At 40.5% G+C, this 21,849-nt stretch overlaps 3 long non-coding RNA genes across 3 annotated transcripts; all 3 read left to right on the top strand.

Annotated features, from left to right (window-relative positions):
• The first annotated feature begins 2,968 nt into the window (after positions 1 to 2,968).
• LOC118598277 lies at positions 2,969 to 4,766 on the top strand. The gene is made up of 2 exons (XR_004947401.1): positions 2,969 to 3,126; positions 3,446 to 4,766. It is a non-coding gene; the product is annotated as an uncharacterized LOC118598277 (long non-coding RNA).
• Positions 4,767 to 9,206: 4,440 nt separating this feature from the next.
• On the top strand, positions 9,207 to 17,165 carry LOC118598279. The gene is made up of 3 exons (XR_004947403.1): positions 9,207 to 9,580; positions 15,519 to 15,602; positions 17,106 to 17,165. It is a non-coding gene; the product is annotated as an uncharacterized LOC118598279 (long non-coding RNA).
• Positions 17,166 to 17,180: 15 nt separating this feature from the next.
• On the top strand, positions 17,181 to 21,845 carry LOC118598278. The gene is made up of 4 exons (XR_004947402.1): positions 17,181 to 17,244; positions 17,325 to 17,441; positions 17,634 to 17,738; positions 21,789 to 21,845. It is a non-coding gene; the product is annotated as an uncharacterized LOC118598278 (long non-coding RNA).
• Positions 21,846 to 21,849: the final 4 nt, after the last annotated feature.

Here is a 21,849-nt window from a genome sequence, read left to right as displayed (position 1 = left end):
CTCTGGGTTATCCATGATGGATAACAGCTTGTTGAGGGTCGTCCTCTCCGCCACAGCTTCAAAAGTGCCTTGTTGGCAGCCGATGATGAAGCCAGCCTTTCTAATGAGTTTGTTGAGCCTGCTGGTGTCAGCTGCAGCGTTGCTGCCCCCCCCAGCAGACCACAGAGAAGAATATAATATAATGACAAAGTTGTGTTGACACTAAACTTCAGACATGAGGCTGATGTTCTCCTGCTGCATGCTGACCATCTTCATGCTAAAAGCTGTTTTCTTCTTCTGAGCTTTAGTCCATTCACTGTGACAGAAGATCTCATGTTTGAATGTTTCTTTACATCTTCTTCATTTCTAATGTCAGCAGCAGAGACAATTATTAGAATTTTATACATGATTATTAGTGATCAAGGAGGTCAATAATGACGATATTAATTTGCTGTAAATGTGAAAATACTGGAATACTAATTTATAACTCAAACTTCAACAATCAACTTTATTTAAAAAACAAATAAATAAAAGAATGAAATTGTTCCTGAGCATTTAGTGATTCATCTTTCATAAGATTTTTTAAAAAGGTAAATAAACAGTTCACTAAAATGTTTCATATAAAAACAGTATTATATAAATATACAGCATATTAAATGACTTATCTTTGCTATAACAAAAACGTACAAGCTGTTCCTTGACACAATGTCAGTAAGATTTCTTATATGTTCAAATGACAATGTAAAACAATGAAGTTTTATTGTAAAAAAATTAAAGTGAGATACATTTTGAAAAAAACTGTTAAATCTGTTAATCTTTAGTGAAGAGAGAAAGTTGTGATGCAAAAACCAAGTTGTCCTGCATGGTCTCCATGGAAACAGCTTCTCCTGGTCTCATAGACTGCGGAGACGTCACTGATGATGAACTCACTAGGAACTGATGGGATGGTGAACATAGAAACTTCCTTGCATTTTGCAAGTGCCTTGAAGCGCCCTTCATTCTGACTCTACCTGTCTGGAATAGGTGGTGGAGGACCCAAAGGGCAGGAGACCGGGCTTGGAGGCAGAACCTTTAAACATTTAATAAATAAACTGAAACATGAACAAAAAAAATGGGATCAAGAAAGGAGTGTCAAAACAGATCAGATGATCTGATAAGGAAGAAGTGAAAAGCAGACACTGAAATAGACTGAAGGTAATTCACTGAAATGAAGACGACTGTGAATCATGACAAACCTGAGGACAATTCACAACAAAAATGACCAAACATCTGGACCATGAATATAAATGGAGATTTATTTGACTTCATTTTGGTTGGAGCCAGAAGTCAGTCATTTTTTATGGGTGACATCATACTGACTCGGTCCAGTTCTCAGATACTGTCAATGGTGTGTTTCCGTCTTCCTTGTTTGTCCCAGATGCAGCACCCTGTTCCTCCATAGTGACTTCTTCTGGGACAGCTCGTTCCTCTTGAGTGACAGCATCCTCTTCCTCTTTCTACCAGACTTTGGTCTTTCTCAGAGTTGTCAAATGAAAATGCATGAGTCTTCTAATGATGATGTAGGAGACAGGCCAGCACCACAAGCTTTATGTCTTCTCATTTTGAGACATGCTTACCCAGGCTGTCCCTCATGGATTGTCTGAGTGTTCCAGTGTCTTTTATGGAGCATCTCCAACCCATTGTTTTGTAGTAGTGTCTTCGGCACAGTCAGGCTTGGAATGATGTAGGAAATTGATGAGTTACTGTGACCTGAAATGTCACTTCTTCCATTGGGAGCAAAGTTTCAATATTAGACACAATATCCCACTGTTGGAGGATATGTGGAGCTTCTGAATCCTCCATATGAACCAGAGTAGAGTTTAAGTGCACGTTTCTGTTAAAGCATTCTCTGCAGCATGTGGAGCACTGAGTTCCCCCTCGTTGGAACATCCTGGATTAGGTTGTAACCTGGTAGGCCAAGTTCCCTCTAAAAGTTTGACAGACGCTGTTTGGCCAGAATGGAGTGTTGTAAATGTGTGGAACAAATCTTAAACATTGTAATGACATCTGTGTCACCAACTTGCTGCAATCAAAGTTGAAACGGCTCCAGCTCTTTTTATGTATTTATTTTCTCTTTGAGCTGCACGTGGTTGGTCAACATTAGAGAGGGGATTTCTGCAGGGTTCTCACAGGGTCTTAAAAAGTTTAAGAAACATTGAATTCATGAATGTGGAAATAATACCTTAAAAACCTGGAAAAGTCTTGAATTTATATTTATGAGCCTTAAAATTGTGCTTCTAAAATTTTACTTTATTATATTTCTAATAAAAAATTACATTTTTAAACTCTTAATTTTTTAGAGGAAATAATGTAAATAAAGAGCATCAGAAGCAATCGTTATGCAGCGATACACTGGATGTCCACTGCTGGCTGAAAGACAATAGAAAACTAAAAAGAAGCTCTACAGCATCACAGTACAGAACACAAACAAAAATGGGAGAAGCTTCAGTTTGGATGATGGAGAAATGCACATTTAACGTGACATTGAAGAATAAAACATCTTTGAGGTTTATTACACGTCTGTAAAAAGAGACTTCAACTTGGATCAATGCTAAATCTACAAAGTACTTAAAGATGGAGCTGAAATTCTCCCATGATTCATTGCTGTTTGGAGAAGAGCTGAACAGAAAGAGAAAGTGGACTTTTTCTGCTGATTGTGCAGAAACATCAGTTGGTTTAGATGCAGCCACAGGCTGATGTTTGACTTTCACACATCTGGACTTCTTTACTGAAGCAGCTGCATGTTGTCCTGAATGTTCCTGAATGTTCTTCTTCTCTGCTTCTGCTGGAATCTTCTGATCTGCTGCTGTTGATTCACATCTTTGGACGTTTTCTAAACTTTCTGATCTTCTTCAGCTCTGAACTCTTTAGAAAAACTGAAGGAGGAAAAACATCAACTTTGTTTTTAAATGAAAATCTTTCTTCTGGATTCAGGTTGAAGTGGTGCAATTTGTCAAAGATAAGCTGTGCTGCTCTGGTCGCAACTCTGAATATAAACCTGTCCCACCTGAACGAACTGGACCTGAGTCACAACAGCCTTCAGTCTTCAGATGTTCAGCAGCTCCAGGATCTGGTGGAGAGTCCAAACTCCAAACTGCAGACTCTGAGGTCAGTAGAGGGTTGGAGTCAGTCCAGCTGCTTCCAGATGTTTGGTCCTAAAGTTAGTCTGAGAGCAAAGATGCAGAGTTTCCTGTGAAGCTGCAGCTTCTCAGTGAAGCTCTGAGGAGAATGATGACAGGCTTCAGGAAAACAGTCAGCCAATCAGAGCAGCAGAAGCTCTAACAGATGAAGATGACAGGAAGCTGCTGCTCTGAACAGAACTGAAGCTCCTGCTGCTCTTTCTGCTGCTGTGCTGCATCACTGACTGACACACCACCATCAGATAGAGACAAAACTTCATCTCTGGACTTCTACTTTCTCTCTGCAGGTGGGAGGGAAAGGGCTGGTGATTGTGATGTTCCTCCTTTTGGATCAGAGAACATCATCATCATCATCATCAGCCTGTCTGCAGAGATGTTGTTCCTGGAGGTGGAGAGCAGAGTGATGGAGGAATCAGAGGAAGTGGAGATGAGTGTCAGAGCTGCAGCATGAACTGATCTGAGATCAGCTCCACTGTCTCTCTCAGCATCAAGTGGACAGTTATTGTGCTGCAGCTCCCCCGGTGGACTGATGGAGAACTGCACTTCATCTTCTCATTCTAACTTGGAGTGTTGGAAAGTCTTCTTCTTCTCTTCTCTCTCGTATTTGGAGTTCCTCTTAACTTTGTCCCCACACTCTTGCTGTAGTTTTCTCCTCATGTTTCCTGAAACTGTTTCTCTGAATGATCTGTGTTGGTGATTCATCAGATTCAGACATGATGGTTTCCTGCAGAAGCTCAGAAGTCTTTTCTGGTGTTTCTTGGACTCCTGCACGTCTCTGTACCACAGAGCGGCCCAGCATTCTCTGAACATCCTTCAGCTAGTCCAGAAAGCAGCAGCATGGCTGTTGACCCAAGAAAGAAAACCTTCCAGCAGTTCTGGCCTCAGGATTCTCCATCTGTGAGCATTTTGGTTCTTCTTTTTCATCTTTCATCAGACCTTTCAGAACCACAAAGTGGACTGAGTTCCTCCGATTAAAGGCTACTAGGTTTTGTATTCTGTTCATTATTTTACAGGATTTTGTTCTATGGTAACCATGGTAACTGTGAGAACCGCACTCCTGTTTACTCTGAGTCCTGAAGCAGAAATCCCACCAGATCTAACAAAAGTATCTTAGTTGAATCATTTTTATATCATCTCTGTTCTGTTGATTATAAAATATTGACTCATGGAGTTTGAAAGACTCAGAGTTTTAGTTTGATGTTACAGTTTTATGATTGAACTTCCTTTTTCTTTGGTGTTTTCTGGGTAAAACTCTGTTCCTTTCATGCTGACAGCATTTTTAGCTGCAGTTTCTAAAGAAGTTTCATCTAAATCCAGTAGAATCTGATCATTTTCTAGAAAGTCTGAAACTAGTAGAAACTTTCTGAGCATAAAGCCTGTTTTCTCCAGAGGACATGAATGAACAGAGTGGATGTTAGTGAGGAATGACAGAGAATCACTTTGATGCAGCTGCTGCAACAACACTAACTGCATTGAGGCAGGAGGGAGAAGGGAGACACCTGCTGGCTGTTTCCAGAACTGCATCTTAGTGGCTAAAGGTTCAAACTGAAAGCTGTCTGTCAAATTCCTGCAGCCTGTTTGGATCTAATAAATGCTCTTTTAAATCAACATTGTGTTTGAGATTGATTTGGTCTTCATTCTATCTTCGACTCACAAACAGACTTGAATCTTTAGCCTTCCCCTCATCCTGTTAAAGCTTGTTAGGTTTAAAGAAAAGATCTCTGTACATTCTTCCTTTCTAAGAACAGAGAGACACGACTCCACGAACAGCAGAAGATAAAGAGTTTGAAAACATGTCCAAAGCTGGGCTGGATCTAGTCATCTCTCGTTTAGAGTGAAGATGGATATCAGGGGGGACAAGTTTGGGTATACTGAGAGGTTAAAATGTCAAATCCTCCCACGGCTCTAAAATGCATAAAAACTATACTAACTGTGCTTTTCAGACACTGTTGTTTTTCCTATTAAGGCTACTTTATTTAAAATTACATTTTTAAGTCTATCATATTTGTTATTTTTTAATTGTTTGTGTGATTTTGATTATTTTTTTAAGCCTGTCTGTTTATTCATGTCTTTTGTCTTTTAGAATATTTTCTATTTACAGTTTTTATTGCATACTTTGTGTCTCTTTCATTTATTTACATATTTTTGTTAGTTTTTTATTTACTTATTTTAAAGTTGATCTATTTTTTTGTCTTTTCTTTATTTATTATTTGCATTTTTTGTCACTTTTAACATTTTGTTCTCAACACACAGCATGACTTATATGTTGTTACAACATTGGTCGTCTGTTTTTCTTGTCCAAAAGTCAGAAACAAACGAGTCCTTCTCCAGGCTTTTTGTTCTGGCCTTATCATGATCCATTTTGTTTTCTTTCATGTAGCATGATGCAGTGGAAGAGGGTAAGGACTCAAGACAAGAGCTTTCACAAGATGCAGATGATCCACCAATCACAATGGAGATCACATACATGAGCTGAGGAAAGTCATTCTTATATCCATGTAAGTATTTGCAAACGGTGGAGAGATCTTCAATCTCTACGGTGCCATCAGCATCAGTCTTTTTGAACTCTTTTTTCAACATTATTTCTGCAACGAGAATCTCATTGGAAAGTTTGTCACTTCCTTCCATTTTAACATGGCAACATCCAGAACAGAGGGAGATTGAGGTTTTCATGTGGTCCAGATTGCTTTTGGAGAATCTTGTCTCCATCTCTACAATGAGTATGTCCAAAATGGTGAAGAACGTTCTTCAGAGACTGAGAAAGAGTCTTCTGCATAGTCCACAGTGGACAGAACAGCACTATCTGTGAGCTCTGAGCTCATTGCTCTTTTTCTTTAAAAAGCGGGCGGAGGTACATAGTTAATAGTTCTGTGACACATAATGAGGATGAAAGAATGAGAGCAGGGATCCTGACAGTTTAGAAAAGGTTCTGCTTGCACTGCATAGACCACTGCCAAATGCAGCTGGTGGTTCTAGCAGTGGATAGAAGGAACATCCTTCTTTAGCAATAAGGCCTGAACCCCTGACCCACTCATGACAGAAGCTCCATCATAGCATTAACTGATCATTTCAGCTGCACTAGAACCGAGTCAGAAAGATGCTGAAGAATTTGGGTGGTAATAAATTAATTTAACTGACTGACTCAAGCAGACCAATCAGGTCTTCCTCTGGAAAACTTTTATGGAGAATCTGATCATGACTGACAGATTCTCCACATTACATCTGTCTCTGGTTCCATCACTTTTGATGAAAAACAGAAGAATCTGCTTTGTTATAATTATCCTTGATTTGATTTAATAGCATTTGGACCAATTTTTCAATAATTTTGTTTTGGATGTTGTGGGAGATGTATTTTGTGGGAGGATTTTGTTTATTTATAACAAACTTTGGGTCTTTTGTCAGGCATTTTTTTAAGAACATTCCTGAAGAGAAATCATCATTTGAGCTTTTCACATTGCCACCTGTCAGGCTTTGGTATGCAGACACAATCGCAGTACAGCTGTCAGCTCCAAAAGACAGTGTCTTTAATAAGAATAAAAAAACTAAGGAAGAGCAGAAAGCTGGAAAAAACTGGATTAGTCTCTAAAGTCAAAGTCAAAGTCCAAAAAACCAACTAAGGCCAAAAATCAAAACCACACAAAACCTGAAATTGCAGACAAGATTTAGTGCATGAAGTGACAAGATTAACCTGCAAGGAAGTGAGTGGAGGAACCCATTATATACAGGAAGGGGAGTGGAAAAAAGAAAAAAAAAAAACAAACCGAAAGAGACAGAGGTGTAACCCATCAGGGAGGAGTGGCAATCAGCCCAGGGGAAGCACATGACACCACCACGAGGAAGTTCATTTCCTTCAAAGAACTGAACTACTTCTTAAATTGTTTTAATATTGTCTAGATAGAATATTTACTTTTATCATCATAACCGGGCCCTATTAGGCCTTGTCCACACGTAGGTGGGTTTTTGCTAAAACGAATATATTTTTATACGTTTTGGCCTATCATCCACACAAAACCGAAGATTTAAGTTACTCAAAACGGGACATTTGAAAAACTCCGGCCAAAGTGAAGATTTTGGAAAACTCCGTGTGGCAGGTAGAGGGCCACCTAATTATTTTCATCCGTGTACACCAGCTGCTTGAGTAGCAGAGGGCTGTTAAAAGCTCTTCCCTCCCAGCAGTTTGCAGATTCAGCCTTAGACCTGCTGCAGGTAGGAGCGTCGTCGATGACGACGACGACGACGACGACGACGACGACGACGACTGTTCAAGATCCTCACTATGACTAACCTGCCAAACATTTTGTAGATCACGGGCAGTTTGCCTTTTGTGGCCAGTGTATCTCCTGTTAGCATCCTCCTCGGCTGCCAGCCAGATACCGCTGCTGTGAGTGGTGCTTTGTATTGCTGCTGCACTATTGTAGGGCCACTGTCCTAGGTGGTGCCTTTCATGGTGGTGCTGCTGATTCGTGGTGAGCCTCGCTGCCAAGTTTGATCCTGTGGAGTTCCATTGCCCGCTGTCTGCCAGCAAGATTGGAACGAGACGGGAGGTGGTCAGTCTTCTTGGGTGTTCCGCCCCACGCACCTTGATGACTCCTGGAATCCTGCACTCAACGCAGTAACTTGCTTCACGCTGGGACGGAGCATCAGAACTAGTCCACTGTGACAGGAAGACTCTCTTGCAGCTCACCCAGGGGATTGAGTGTGACTCACCTGTACAGTGTTTGGAACCTTTCTTTTGTATTTTTAATCATAGTATCTTAAATATTGTCTATGTAATAAAGATTTGTATTTTCCATATTTGTCTCAGTCTTCCTGGCGGGAGAGTCCTGCACTACTCTGGTCTTTAGTTTTCTGGTGGCTTGGGGGAAACCATAAAGCCACATCCGTTTGTAGAAATGCCCGCCTATGTGTGTACATGGCCTTAAATTACTAAAGGTTTTCCTGTGGGACATTTCAGACCAGGATTTTGTATTTTTTATGTGGCATTGACTTGATGCATGCTATGTGAATCCCTTGTCAAATCTGTGCTGCCTGATTAAACTGTTTCTCCATTGTCTTGTGAGTTTTACTTTGTTTCTCATTTTATGTTTCTCTTTTTATAACAGAGAGAGAGAGAACACTGAACAAATATTAGTCCACATCTGCGTGAACAAATAGATGTTCGTAAAATAGCATAAGCTGATGGTCAATTTCACAAAAGGCCAGCAGTAAATGTTGGAGGATCTGAGGAGAGCAGAAACCATAGGTTTGTAAAAAAAAAAAAAAAGCGGAAAAAAAGGAATTATTTTCCTTTTTTTCCCCCGTATATAGAACATCCGAGTAGGGAAGAGTTGATTAATGAACTACAGCAACTATGTGCTGATTATTTAGGCTTCAATAGTGTCTATTATTCTGACCTCCTGCTTTTGACTTCACATTCATGTGTTCAACATTTAACAGCAACAATGAAAGTCAGAGTTGCTGATGTTTTTGAGCAGTTTCACGTCTTCCTTTGAGTTGATGTTTTGGGACATTAAGGTCAAAGGTTTTCACTCTAGAAACTAAGAAGAGGAATGTTTCAATGCTGAAGAACTCAACCAAACAGCAGCAGGAACTGCAACAAACATTCTTCCTCTTTGGCAGAGAGCAGAACGTTGATCTGATCTGTTGGAACTGAAGCTTCACTGCTGAGTTCCTGTCCACTAGGGGGCAGCACTCCTTCATTCCTGCATCTTCTGCAGAATCTGCACACACCCTGTTTCTGAGGAACAGAGACGTCCTTCAGGAATGTGGTTCTGCTGCTTTTTTCCAAATTAAAGCAGAGAAAAAGTCCCTGAGATCATCTGGAAGATCCACATTCTTTCAGTCAGAGCTGCTCTCAGGATCAGATTTTTACAGTCTGAATGTTGATGTTGAGGTTCTGCTTCTGTCAACAGTAAAAGGTCAGAGATCAGAGCAGAGCTTTCAGTCAACAATGTGATCAGAAATGACCATAGAGCTTCATCTTAACTTTGTCTCTCTCAGCTGCAGTTTGCAGAAGGTGGTTGAGTTTGGTGAAGTAAACTCTGGTCATTGTGGTCGTCCAACATCAGCCTGAGAATCAGAGATTGTGTGTTTATTGTCTTTGGTCTGAACACAAACTTACTTAGCAGACAGCAGATGTGTGACGTGGTGAAAGTTGAGCTGCAGTTTTAGGAAGAACTTTAGTGTCGACTTTACTTCTGATTTGACTCAGACTGTCCTGGTATTTGACCATCTTCTAGTTTTTACCCACAAAATCCTGAAGTTTCTCAATTTGAAGTCAGAAGAACAAACACACACAAATGGGGGCGGAGCTCTGTTCAGGTGTTCCTGGATGAGGAAATGAGGAAGTTGAGAGTTTCCCTCTGTGTCACAACAGACGGAGCAGGTGGAGACGGAGGCTCCAACGTTCTTCTTCCTTTACGGTGAGTCTTTGTTTTCTATCGTCTTCTCCTTCATGATGAAGGCAGTGATGTTTCTGTGTGATCTCACATGTGAGGAAGAAGAGCAGCAGAGGAAGAGCTCAGACTGAAGATTGCCTGGAACTTGTTCTTCAGTTCAAAAAGAAGTGCTAAAGAGAAACTAGCAGCTAAAAGTCACTGCAGGTCACCTGAGAGGGAAATTAATGCCTCATTTCCACTGAGCGGGCCAGGTCAGACAGGACCGGGCCAGACCAGACTTGAATAGTCCTGGCATTTTCAGTGACCATTTCCATTGAGTGTTGGACCATCACAGCGCATGCGGGGGTGTAGACTGATGACGTAGCTGCGCGTCAAAACAGTGAAAGAGAAGCTGCATCAACTGACTCAGGATCAGATGGAGAATGAAAAAGATAAAAAGGGAAGATCATTATAATCTGCAGCTGCGCCGCAGAACAGTCTATTGTTCTGAATTAAAAAGGAAAAAAAAATCTTTATGTTGATCAACACTAATGCTCTTCAATAAATGTTTTATAAAGCAGATCAGAAATGTTTTTCATGAGTTTGGATCGGTACCGGACATTCTTCCACCACGGGGATCGAGGGAGACAAAAATCCGGGAACTGGTGTGTGAGCGCGCGCGTCACTGTATTCATGGATTCAGGCCCGCGAATAAGGGAAATACTGTATGAAAATTATTTATTATTCTTCATAAGACGTTGTGAAATTAGTGCGCGTGCTTCAAACTGCATTTTAGCTCCTCAGTGAAGGAAAGGGCAGGGGAAAGAGAGCGCGCATGCATGGGAGAAGCAGCGTGCTGCGATAGAATAAAAAAAAGGCAGCGCGTTACCGTGCCGATGGTTATTGTCAATTGGCAGTGCAACGAAAAGTAAGAAAAGTTCCTCAAAGAACTCAGAGTGCTTCAAACGTTCTGGATGCTCTGATCATGGAGGAGAACCCTGGAGGAAGAGCAGCTCTTCGGCCCGGAGAAAATCTCCCCTGCGTCCCCCAACCACAGTCGGGAATCAAAGCAATAAAATTCAACACCAGGGTGAAGAAAAATCCAGCCAAAAAGAGGACAGAAGTTTCGGTTTGGATCTTGAGTCAGGAAAAGCTCTGGTTGGACGCTTCCTGTTGTTGTAAAACCTTTCCACCAATCAATGGGTTACATCGTGTGACATCAGAAGCTTCACCCTCACGGGCCCATTCCGTTTTCCAATGGACCAGCAACCAACGCGGGTATAAAAATGGTACCAGTCGGACCTGCTTACCGGGTCCATCTTGGAATGGAAACGCTAAAAAGTCCGGTCCGGCCCAATCCAGTCCGGCCTGGACCACTCGGTGAAATGAGGCATAAGAGTATTTGGGTGGTGGGGAGGGGACATGTCACGGAGAGTGTGGGGTGGTGTTTATCACCCCCCCACCAACAAACACCACCCCACCCCCCTTCTTATTTTATGAAGGTGTGATCCATTCAGGAAAATTTAACCCTTTTAACCCTTGTGCTGTCCTTGTGTTCATGTTGGGAGTCGGGTCATCTGGAACCCACAAGACATCCATCCATCCATCCATTTTCTTGACCGCTTCATCCCGTTCGGGGTCGCGGGGTGCCGGAGCCTATCCCGGCCACTGATGGGCGAAGGCGGGGTACACCCTGGACAGGTCGCCAGTCTGTCACAGGGCCTCAATCACACACACATCCACTCTCACATTCACACCTAGGGACAATTTAGAGTCACCAATTAACCTATGAAGCATGTTTTTGGACGGTGGGAGGAAGCTGGAGTCCCCGGTGAAAACCCACGCATGCACGGGGAGAACATGCAAACTCCACACAGAAAGGTCCCAGCTGGGATTCGAACCGGGGCCTTCTCGCTGTGAGGCAAGAGCGCTAACCACTGTGCCACCGTGCAGCCCCCCACAAGACATTTTGCTGATTTTTTTTTTCTTCTCAATCAATTTTTGATTTTCACTGGTGTCTTTGGCAGACATGAAATCCTGTCTACCTTCATCCACTTTTGTCATAGGAGGGAGAACACTTCAAGGTGACGGTAGGGTCATCTGGACCCCAAAAAGATAGCACAGGGGTCAGGGCCACCAACAGCGGCTCTGTAATATTTGTTGTTTTAAAAAAATGCTCATGTCAGCAAAAAAAAAAAAAAAAATGTTTTTATGGCTAACGAAATGTCACTATGTGTTTAAAAAAAGTTAAAACCTTCGACAGCTGCACATTACCCCTGCACCGCTGACTAACTGTCCTAAATCAATCTTTAATTAAGGGTAAATAAGGCGACCCATCACACGGTGGTGAACGTAGGCATTAGATTTTCATGAAAGATTTGTTCATCCATAGATTTCACAATAAGTTCAAGTGGAGGCGAATTAGCCATTAGGCCAAAGGAGATAACTGGAGCATTAGCCGTGTCTTAGCCATTTTATCCTAGCATAAGGACATCCATGTCCGTCTGTAACGCAACAAGATGGTGCTTTGAACGGGCTAGAACGGTGTTTTGGACGTGCAATTTGTACGCAATAAAAGCGCTTAATATTTTTGGCCCAGATTTAGCTCCATAACTGTGACGGTTCACAAGCAATATAAATCAACCATCAAAACACTGATTATTCAAATTACTGATAGGGATTGAGGTTTATGTATTAAACTAAAATGGAACAGAAGTTTTTAGAATGTTATTGATCCCATAACAAGGAAATGTTCTTTTGCTAAAACTGTTGAAAATTTAATAAAACAGACATTACAACGATCTGCAACTGCATTTTGTCGTTACCAGGAGACAACTGCTGGTCATGTAAACAATGCATAGATGGACTGTTTCAGACCCAGGTGTGATGGAAAACAGTCCAAAAGAACTAGCAGACACGCCACTCGTCATGAGGCGTAAAAAAAGGTCAAACGTTGGGGTCACACTGGATGTGGAAGCGCTGCAGTCGGCCCACATTGATCTGTTTTTGCGCGCGTGTGCGTGTCTGTCTATTTTGTTGTGTGTCTGTGTGCACGCACGCACTCCCACGTGTTTCGGTCGGTAAATTAATAAACCAAAAATATTACCTGATGTTTCTTCCAAGAAGAATCGCTCCTCTGCCTCTGTCTTGTTCAAACACAGCCCCACGCCCCTCTCCAGTGTGCCCCCACTGCATTGATCTGTCTGTGTGTGTATCTGTCTGTTTTGTGTGTGTCTGTGCTCGCGTGAACATGTGTGCAAATAGCCATTGTGTGTTTATCTTATTTATAAAATAATTATATATATTTATTGTGTGTTAAAACAATGATCACATTAGTTAACCACTGTGTTTTATTTTGAAAAACTGGTTTTATTTTGAAAATAGCGGCTGGGTGGCTCAGTGGGCTAGGTGAAGGGCTGGCACGCAGGAGCCCTGGGTTCGATTCCCAGGGTTGTCTACTGATCCCCACCCAGATTGGGTCCTTAGGCAAGACCCTTGACGCTGCTGCCAGGAAGGGCATCCGGCGTAAAACCTCTGCCAAATCACTGATGGGAAACAGTGGGTGCTGTTACGCTGTGGCGACCCCGAAAGGGATGAGCCGAAAGTGAACTACATTTTGAAAATAAACCAGATTTTCTCATGTATTTTGATGCTACTTCCTGCCAGTATTGACGTGGAGCTCGCGGCTTGTGGAAAAAATAGACCAGATGCCGAAACGTTCCGCTGCACCGCGCGGACCCTCCGCGCCTGGTCTGAACGATGCCATAGGTTAGCATGGGCGCCGAATGGAAGCGGACTCCGTTCCGCGGCACTTCCGCGTCCGGTGTGACCCCGGCGTAAATCGATCAAGAGGTTGAAAATAAGAAGATAAAGAAACAAAAACAGCTGAAGCAGCTTAAAGCTACAGTAGGCTAACTGGCAGAGGTGGGACCAAGTCATCGTGTTGCAAGTCCAAGTCAAGTCCCAAGTCTTTGTCCTAAAGTCTGAGTCAAGTCCCAAGTCGAGTCACAAATAAAGACCAACAAGTCTCAAGTCGAGTCACAAGTCCTACTAATAATGTTTCAAGTCATTTCAAGTCATTTAAAAAACAATTTATTATTAATTGCACAGATCATGTGTGCTTTTACGGGCTGTATTTTGCAAGCATTTTAGCTAAATTTCCACAGAGTTCATACATCCCCGCCTCAAAAAATTCAAAATAATCTATAGCAAAAACGCAGTTAACCACATTTGAAATGTGGTAACATGGAGACAGCAGGGAACCAGGGTAGTCTGGATATTTTGGGGGTCATACCATGATTTTCTTAAGCCTTTGAGAGTGAACTATATCCATATATATATTAATATTTTACCTTTAAAAAAAAAGTAGTTATTTTGTCCTACCCGAAAGTAAAACAATTCTTGAGGCTCCGCCTGCCGCTGCGTGTGGCTGCCGTCCATTTAATGGTCTCATTCTAGAACCAGCAGTGTCTATTTGTTTTTTCCTTCAAAAATAAATATCAATTTTTTTTCAAAGATGGATGCACATACCATATATCTGCTCTTAGTAGGCCTGGACATCGCTACACTGCTTCACACTACACTGCTACACTCGACGTCTGCACGACTGTGCCCAATGGGGGGGTCTTAAAGGAGCGCCACGTCTAAAGTAACAAACTGAGCTGGAATTTATTGAAGACAGGACACAACTGGAAGATATATGATATTCTGAATCTAAAATGAAAGTTTTTTGCTGATCATCATTAGCTCAGTGGAGAAATTGGGTATTGGTGTTAGACTGGGGGCGGAGCTATCAGAGCATACTCTTCCTAAAAGTGGCGGTCTCACTCTGTGACATCAGATCATGAGGACCTGCTCGTTTTCATGGGTAAGGGAGGGGCTGCTATTAAGAGCGCAGTTTGTAGAGGATAACTCAGAAATGCATGAATGAATCAAAATACCACTTTGGGGTTCTTTATAGTGAGGAATGAACATTAAAATGCACATAAAAGCTCAAAAAGTTGGTTTTTCATGGTATGGTCCCTTTAAATCCCCTCACTACAGACCAGTGATGTGCTCTTCAGCATGTGGGTGATGAGGTACTCACTCTTTCAGTCTAAATTAATAAACCACTATATTTATCAACTTATGATACTGTTTCATATCAGCATTTTTTTTATAAACAGAGCAGATACAGGAAGGGGAACTGAGGAAGAATGTAAAATGCGGAGTGGTTTGGTTTGGCCCCCAAAAAACAAAACAAAGTATATGAATAGTACATCTAGGTTTACGCTTAGCATTTGTGTTGTGAAATTGATTTTTTTTTGTTTGGCATTAAATTTTTTTGTATTCAATATAAAATTTCTGTCAACTTACTGTCAAAATATCTTGCATTATGTTAACAGGAGTTAAGTTAAATTCTGCATTCAAGACAAAGAAAAGTAGGATTCAAAACAAAAATGCTTAATGTACAACTAAATATGGTTTGTATATATATATACATACATAGGTACATATATTTAGAGTGTGACTATTCACATGGAATCTTATGTATAAATATATATTGCAAAGTTGTGCACAAAAAATTACTTTGTTCATGCTGTATTTGAACAGGAAATACTCTAAATACAGAGATTATGAGTATATTCATGATTAAAATCATTAGAATCAAATAAATTGTATTTATGGTGGACAAATCTTTTATCAGCAGTACATATCTCATGATAGCAGGTGAAACACTAAAATAAAGACATGCAAACTAAAAACTTTTAAAGCAGTAAATGTGTGTGTATATTTATATATATATGCATATATATATATATATATATATATATATATATATATATATATATATATACTCAAGAGGGATTGTGACCCCCAGAGAAAGAGGATGCTTTTTGCCGAAACTCAACACCACAAAGCAGCAAAAGTGGTAAACCGAAGAAAAGGGAAAGAAAAAAACCCTCATGCAGCATCTCCGTGAATTCTATAATTTGTTTGCCAGGTTTCTATCAGGAAACAACCGAGCCCGGGTCCCCAGCAGCCCTGCTGTCCCACTATGATCACTCGCGTCCTGCCCAGATCCCAGGTAAAGATCTGAGTGGTGGAAATGGCCAAATCACCTGTTGTCACTCTGTGATTATACTGAGCTGCACGCTTGCACAGTGGACTTTTAACAGAGTTCAGCTTTCCATTCATTTAACTGCAGCTAGCGGTTAGCCGCTAAGCTAGCGCCAGCTTTCACTCAGAACTTACTTGATTTTGCTGCTCCTACAGTCAGATGAAGTTGGTTGTTGTTGAATCTCTGTGAGTATTCCTTTTATCCACACGCTCTGCGAACTGCAAACCGTTTGTTGTGGACGATCTCTAAACTTTTTTGCCAGAAATAAAAACACCCGCAAAGAGGAATTCGCACTTTTAAAGAGGAGGCCGGGCTATGTCTTTCTGCAATTTGAATGATTGGACTCTAACATCAATCAAACGTGGCCTTAATTTGATTGAATGTTGGGCCGACACCACAGACGGATGTAAACAAAGACAGACAAATTTCAGCTTTCTTGATATACTTTTTAATCTGTGGATATGGGGGAAAATATCAAGTTTTTCTGAGTCAGAGGGCTGAAGTCCAAGTCAAGCCACAAGTTATGTATATCAAAGTCCAAGTCAAGTCACGAGTCAGAGGTAGGAAAGCCCAAGTTGAGTCTAAAGTCGTTAAATTCATGACTTGAGTCAGACTTAAGTCCAAGTCACGTGACTCGAGTCCCTACTTCTGCTAACTGGCAGCTGACTGTAGCGGCAATAAAAACAAAAAGGAAAAGAAATTCAGAAAAAGAAAATGGTGTATTCTGATCTTACTGACATTTTATGTAATTAAATTCCAGTAGTTGGAAGCTCTTCAGTGGTTTGAGTGATCTCTCTGCTGATGAAGGTTGGAACATATCAGTGCTGAACTGCTGCATGTTTCCTATCATTTGAGTGCTGAGATCTCCTTCATTTCTGAATTTCTGACTCTTCATGAGGGAACGAAGCTATCAGATCATCTCTGATGTCTTTCACTAATAAGATTTCTTCTTGAACCTGTTCAGTCTCTGTAGTTGAGGTTTCTGATTCTCAGCTTCCTTCTGTTTGGAGGTTCATGTCCAGTAGAGGCTTTAGGTACAGAAAAAAAAAACCGTGCTATTAATGGTTTATCTGTTACGTCATTGTGTTTGGAACGTACTGAAACATGTCTTTCTTTCTTTCTTCCTTTTCTCCTCATTCTTTGATTTCTGTCTGTTGTTCTTGATCTGCTTCATGTTTCCTGAATCGTAGAAACAGGAAGTTTGTTGTTTGTTTGTCAAAGTGACTGAATAAGTGAAATCTTGCTCCCTCATGGAGTGTTTGCTGCTGCAGCTCCATGTCTCCATCTGGTGGAGGGAAGGCAGAAGTGCAGCAGCTGATGTTCAGCAGCTTCCTCTGTCCCACACTGTTGTCTGACTGCATTCACCTGAACCTGAGAGGAAAAACAAGAGAAGAGCCAATCAGTGGAGGAGCAGCTGATCTGTTAGTGAAGGAGGATCGGAGCTGATGATGATGAGGGTTTCCTCTGCAGGTGAAGGCTGGAAGAAGGTGTGTGTGAGCTGATCCAGTGGATCCAGCAGCATGGATCAGTGTGAGGACACACAGGAGGGAGCCCCTCCCTCTAAAAGCACTCTGTGTGGGGAAGATGAGAACCAGAGCAAAGCTCAGAGGTGAGATGAACATCTCTAACTGTCCAGGACTCTTCATAACAGAGCTCAACACTCACACTAGCAACCGCCATTCTTCACAGGAACCAAACTGGATCTGTACCTGGACCTGGATCTGGATCCAGCTGTGTGTCATTCAGGAGTGACGGATCAAAGGGTTATCCTCCTGACTTCAAAGCCATCAGTCCAGGAGTGGAACAGTAAGTGTTTGTCAAAAACATGCTATAAATTGAACTGAAATAAATGTATGCAGTGTCACAGTTGTCAGAACAATTTTACCAGATCAGTTTGTTTATGATCTGAGTTCAATAGTTTAAACATGAAAAAATATCTGATGAACCTCCATAACAAAATAACTTAGTTTTTAATGAAACCAATATTTTTCTCCTGAGGTTCCAACAGAGATCTGGATATGGATCCAGCCGTGTGTCCTTCAGGAGTGACATATCAAAGGGTTATCCTCCTGACTTCAAGTCCATCAGTTTAGGAGTGGAACAGTAAGTGTTTGTCAGAATTAAAGGAGTCTGGATAATAGTTCAGATGATCAATAGTTGTCAGATGAATGACTTGAGTTCTGGTTCAGTTCTGGATCTCTCTGATCAGACTCTCTTGGATCATCTTGTGTGATCAGATCTTTTCAGTTGATCTTCTGAGTGTCTCTGAGATCAGAGATGTTGGATAAACTTTAAACAGAAATGAATCTTTCGTTATTTTCTGATCTGGATAAATGTTTGGATCAGAAAAGAAAATGTTATTTCAAATATGTTAATTATAGTTTTTTTTTTACGTTAATTCTGACAATCATCCACTACATCTCTGAGTCATCTATTTAGGAAGTCCACAAAAAACAGAGCTAATGTTTAATAAAAATTAAGCAATGAAGTGATTGGCCTCCAATTATGTCATAATGTAGAAATTAAAGTGATTAACCCTTGATTTATTTTGCTCAACTACCAGCTGAGATATATTTTATAGAATCTTTTAACAATGTCTCTCTGATGTTCTTCATAAGCGTGTTAAAATGTTATTAATTCATTCAGGTCAGCTGACCCTCCACAGATCATTATTATTACAGCAACATCTGTTTTTTTCTGTTTTAAAGGATCTCTTAATAAACTGGATAAATTCAGGACCAATAATTCAATTACAGCCTTTAATGATGTAAATGAAATATCTAGATCTATATAAATTACTGTCAGTTATGTGTTACTCTAGAGTTTTCTGATTGTTTTTTTGATTTGTTTGTGTCAAGGACAGGCAGACAGCTGGATCCAAGTACAGCAGGTTTATTCAGCACAAACAGGGCAACAGGCGTGATGCACAGCTAAAAGTCCACAAAACTAAATCAGGATCAGGCAGGCAGGGGTCAAGCACAGCAAGGGGTATATCACAGGCTGAGGCAGAACGGTGGACAAAGACAGGCTGGGGTCAAGACAGGCTTAAACAGGAACAGCACTGTAGGAGGTAACGCTCAGAATTGGAGGGGTAAACCAGAACAAGACTTCACACCTGAGCACAGCCTGAAGCCTCCTTATAAATGTTTTGGGTGATTACAGAATGAGGGACAGCTGATGAGGTCGGGGAACAGCAGGAAGAGGGTTATAGGAAATGGAGTGAAGATGAGGCTCAGGAAAGATTCAGAATTAAGGCAATGGCTTCTTCTGGTGGTCTGAGGGAAAAACAGACTGATTCATGACAGTTTGTTCTTTGTTGCTTCTGTTTTTCAAGATTAAGAAAAAAACAAGTTTTTTTTTCACGTTCTTGATCCAGTGAGCATGAGAATATACCTTTAGCTTCTTTAGGTATAAAATGTTAAATTGGTTAAAATAATTTTTATGTAAAAACAAAATATGATCAATCTTTTTGCCATGAAAGATAATCATAGCCTGGTTTGGTTGTTAAATTTGTATTCTATGTGATGAAAAAACCTTTAATGTTTCTTTTATCGATTTTATTTTTTAATCAGAAGCGATTTCTGGAAATCAACAACTTTGTTTGATTAAATCTTCATCATCTGTTTTAAATATATATTAATAATATTTTTTTTATTTTTTTATACACAATTTCTTGTAATATCATTTAATTTTGAAAATAGTCTTTCATAAACCAGAAGCTTAAAAGTACAAACTTCAGACTGAGCCATAACAATATTGTCTGAAAAAGGTTGGGGACCACTGGTTTAAATCAATACACAAATATCTTTGTTATTGCGAGCAGAGAGGAACGAATGAATGAAATGGTTTATTTCAAGCAATCAGGTAATAATACCTAAAATAGACACATAATCAATCACAAGTAGATTGCTTGACAGGGAGTTGAGGAAGTGAATTTACATAATCCCACCCCGGTTTGACCTTACCATTTTCTTTACATGAATTATCAATATCCGGTTCAGGATTTATTATCAAATATTCATACCCAACAATCATAGATTCAGGTTATTGAGGATCTTTAATATCAATGATGTAATCAAATTTCAAACATCCACAGTATATCCTGGTGAACTTTTACCGCTGCACCATCGAGAGCATCCTAACCAACTGTATTACAGTTTGGTACGGGAGCTGCTCTGCTGCAGACCAGAGGGCACTGCAGAGGGTGGTGAAAATTGCCCAGTATGTCACTGGAGCACCACTTCCTGCCATAAAAGACATCTACAAGAAGCAATGTCTGAAAAGGGCAGGAAAAATCATAAAGGACTCCAACCACCCAGCACACAGACTCTTCACTCCTCTGCCCTCTGGCAGGCGTTACAGGAGTCTGCGGACTAAAACCACCAGGTTCCGGAACAGTTTCTTCCCAACTGCTACCACACTTCTGAACTCTTCCTCCTGATGGCTAGCCACAAACACACTCTATGAAGAATAAAACACCATTCTGCCTGTATTCTTTTTAAAAACACTCACAATAACACACGTACTGAATCGCCACTACCTGTATACTACCTGCATTTTATATGTTGAATTTCACCTGTACATTTTTCATACTGTAAATACTTGTTGATACCTCTCACTGCTATTTATTCCACTTTGCACATTGTATATACATATTTATACCTGCTAAAGCACTCTGGATGGATGCAAACTGCATTTCGTTGCTGTGTACCTGAGACATGTGCAATGACAATAAAGTTGAATTCCATTCTATTCTATTCTATATTTATTATTGGACTTTTCTTAGATTCATATCAAAGACGAGTCATTTATATTAATCAGTACCAAAAATTGAAATATATTCAGACGATTATCATAAAAAAAATCATCTACACTAACAAATCCCATAAATCCAAGCACATTCAGACCATCAACAACAAATAAAATCACCCGCACCAATCAGCACCAAAAATCAAAACATACCCGGATGATTATTAATCATCTGAATATTATCCAGATCACCAACACAAATCAAAGCAAAATAGCCTCCCGACGATTATGATCCAAACACTCCAGACCCCCGGTACCGATCAATGCAAATTACTTCCCCTGACGTTAATCATTAATTATCATCCGAAAAAATACATCAACTACATTAGTAAATTGAAAAATATCCAAAATATATTCATTAAAAAAAAGTCAGAATATTTGTGCAAATTGTTTTTATTAAATCAGTCATAAATCACACTTTAGGAGAAAGAGAACAAATAAAAAATATGTTCAGATTGTTTTGATTGAAATAAGAAAAACAGTGATAGATCACAGTTTAGGAAACCAAGTCTAGCGACAGGATCAAAGCCAAAGTAATCCTTCTTCTGCTGCCTGTTTTACCGCTGTGGACGGAGTTCATGAGTTCTCCACATTGTTATGACTGCAGACTTTGTTTGGGTCCATTGTCCTTCAGCTGAAATCATCAAGTAAATTGTGCTCAAGTTATCTGCAGGTCAGCTGAAAATCCTGTCAAAGTTCACCTTCAGAAGTGGTAAATTCTAGGCGTCGTTTTCTTGAAATCACATTTCAAACTTTTTTACTTCAAATAAAAGCTCAGACGTTTGTAATCTCACAGTTCTCAAAGTCGTTCATACTTTTGATCAGAGCCTTGAGCTGGTGCGGGCCATGAAAAGCACTTTATAAATAAAGATTTGGTTTGATTTGATTTCCAGTGGCTTAGCCAGGTCCAGTCGACCGAGTGGTTTGACAAAGATCCTGGAGTTCAGAACCCAAGTACTTTGGATCTGTCATCTCCTCTGTATTAATTAACATTTTTAGGAGCTTTACATAAAAATGCATTCTTAAAAACATTGCAACTTTGCAACTTTTGTTGCAACTTTCCCCAAAAGCTGCTGCAACATCAGGCGTTTTAGAGCACAACAATCATAAATATCAGTCACAAAATCCTGGAGGGTCTGAGTAAATGTAACCGCAAATTTTGGAACAAAGTCACTGTAAATATGTTTACATGACATTTGTCCTATTTCTTTTGACGGTAATGTTATTAGGGATTGACTTGGTTGTGTAACATTCTAGCTGTGACTTTGTGAACTGATCTGATTAGTTTTATTTGAATCCTCCCAGCACAGACAGAAGGGATCTGATGGTTCTGATTCTCCACAGAGTGGACCAGCAGAGCTCAGAGACTCCCAGTGGTCCGTCTGTCCAGCAGCATCAAACACAG

The sequence above is a fragment of the Oryzias melastigma genome, unplaced genomic scaffold (assembly GCF_002922805.2).
Source record: "Oryzias melastigma strain HK-1 unplaced genomic scaffold, ASM292280v2 sc00281, whole genome shotgun sequence".
Lineage (NCBI taxonomy): Eukaryota > Metazoa > Chordata > Actinopteri > Beloniformes > Adrianichthyidae > Oryzias > Oryzias melastigma.
This window is presented reverse-complemented; position numbering and strand designations above follow the sequence as displayed.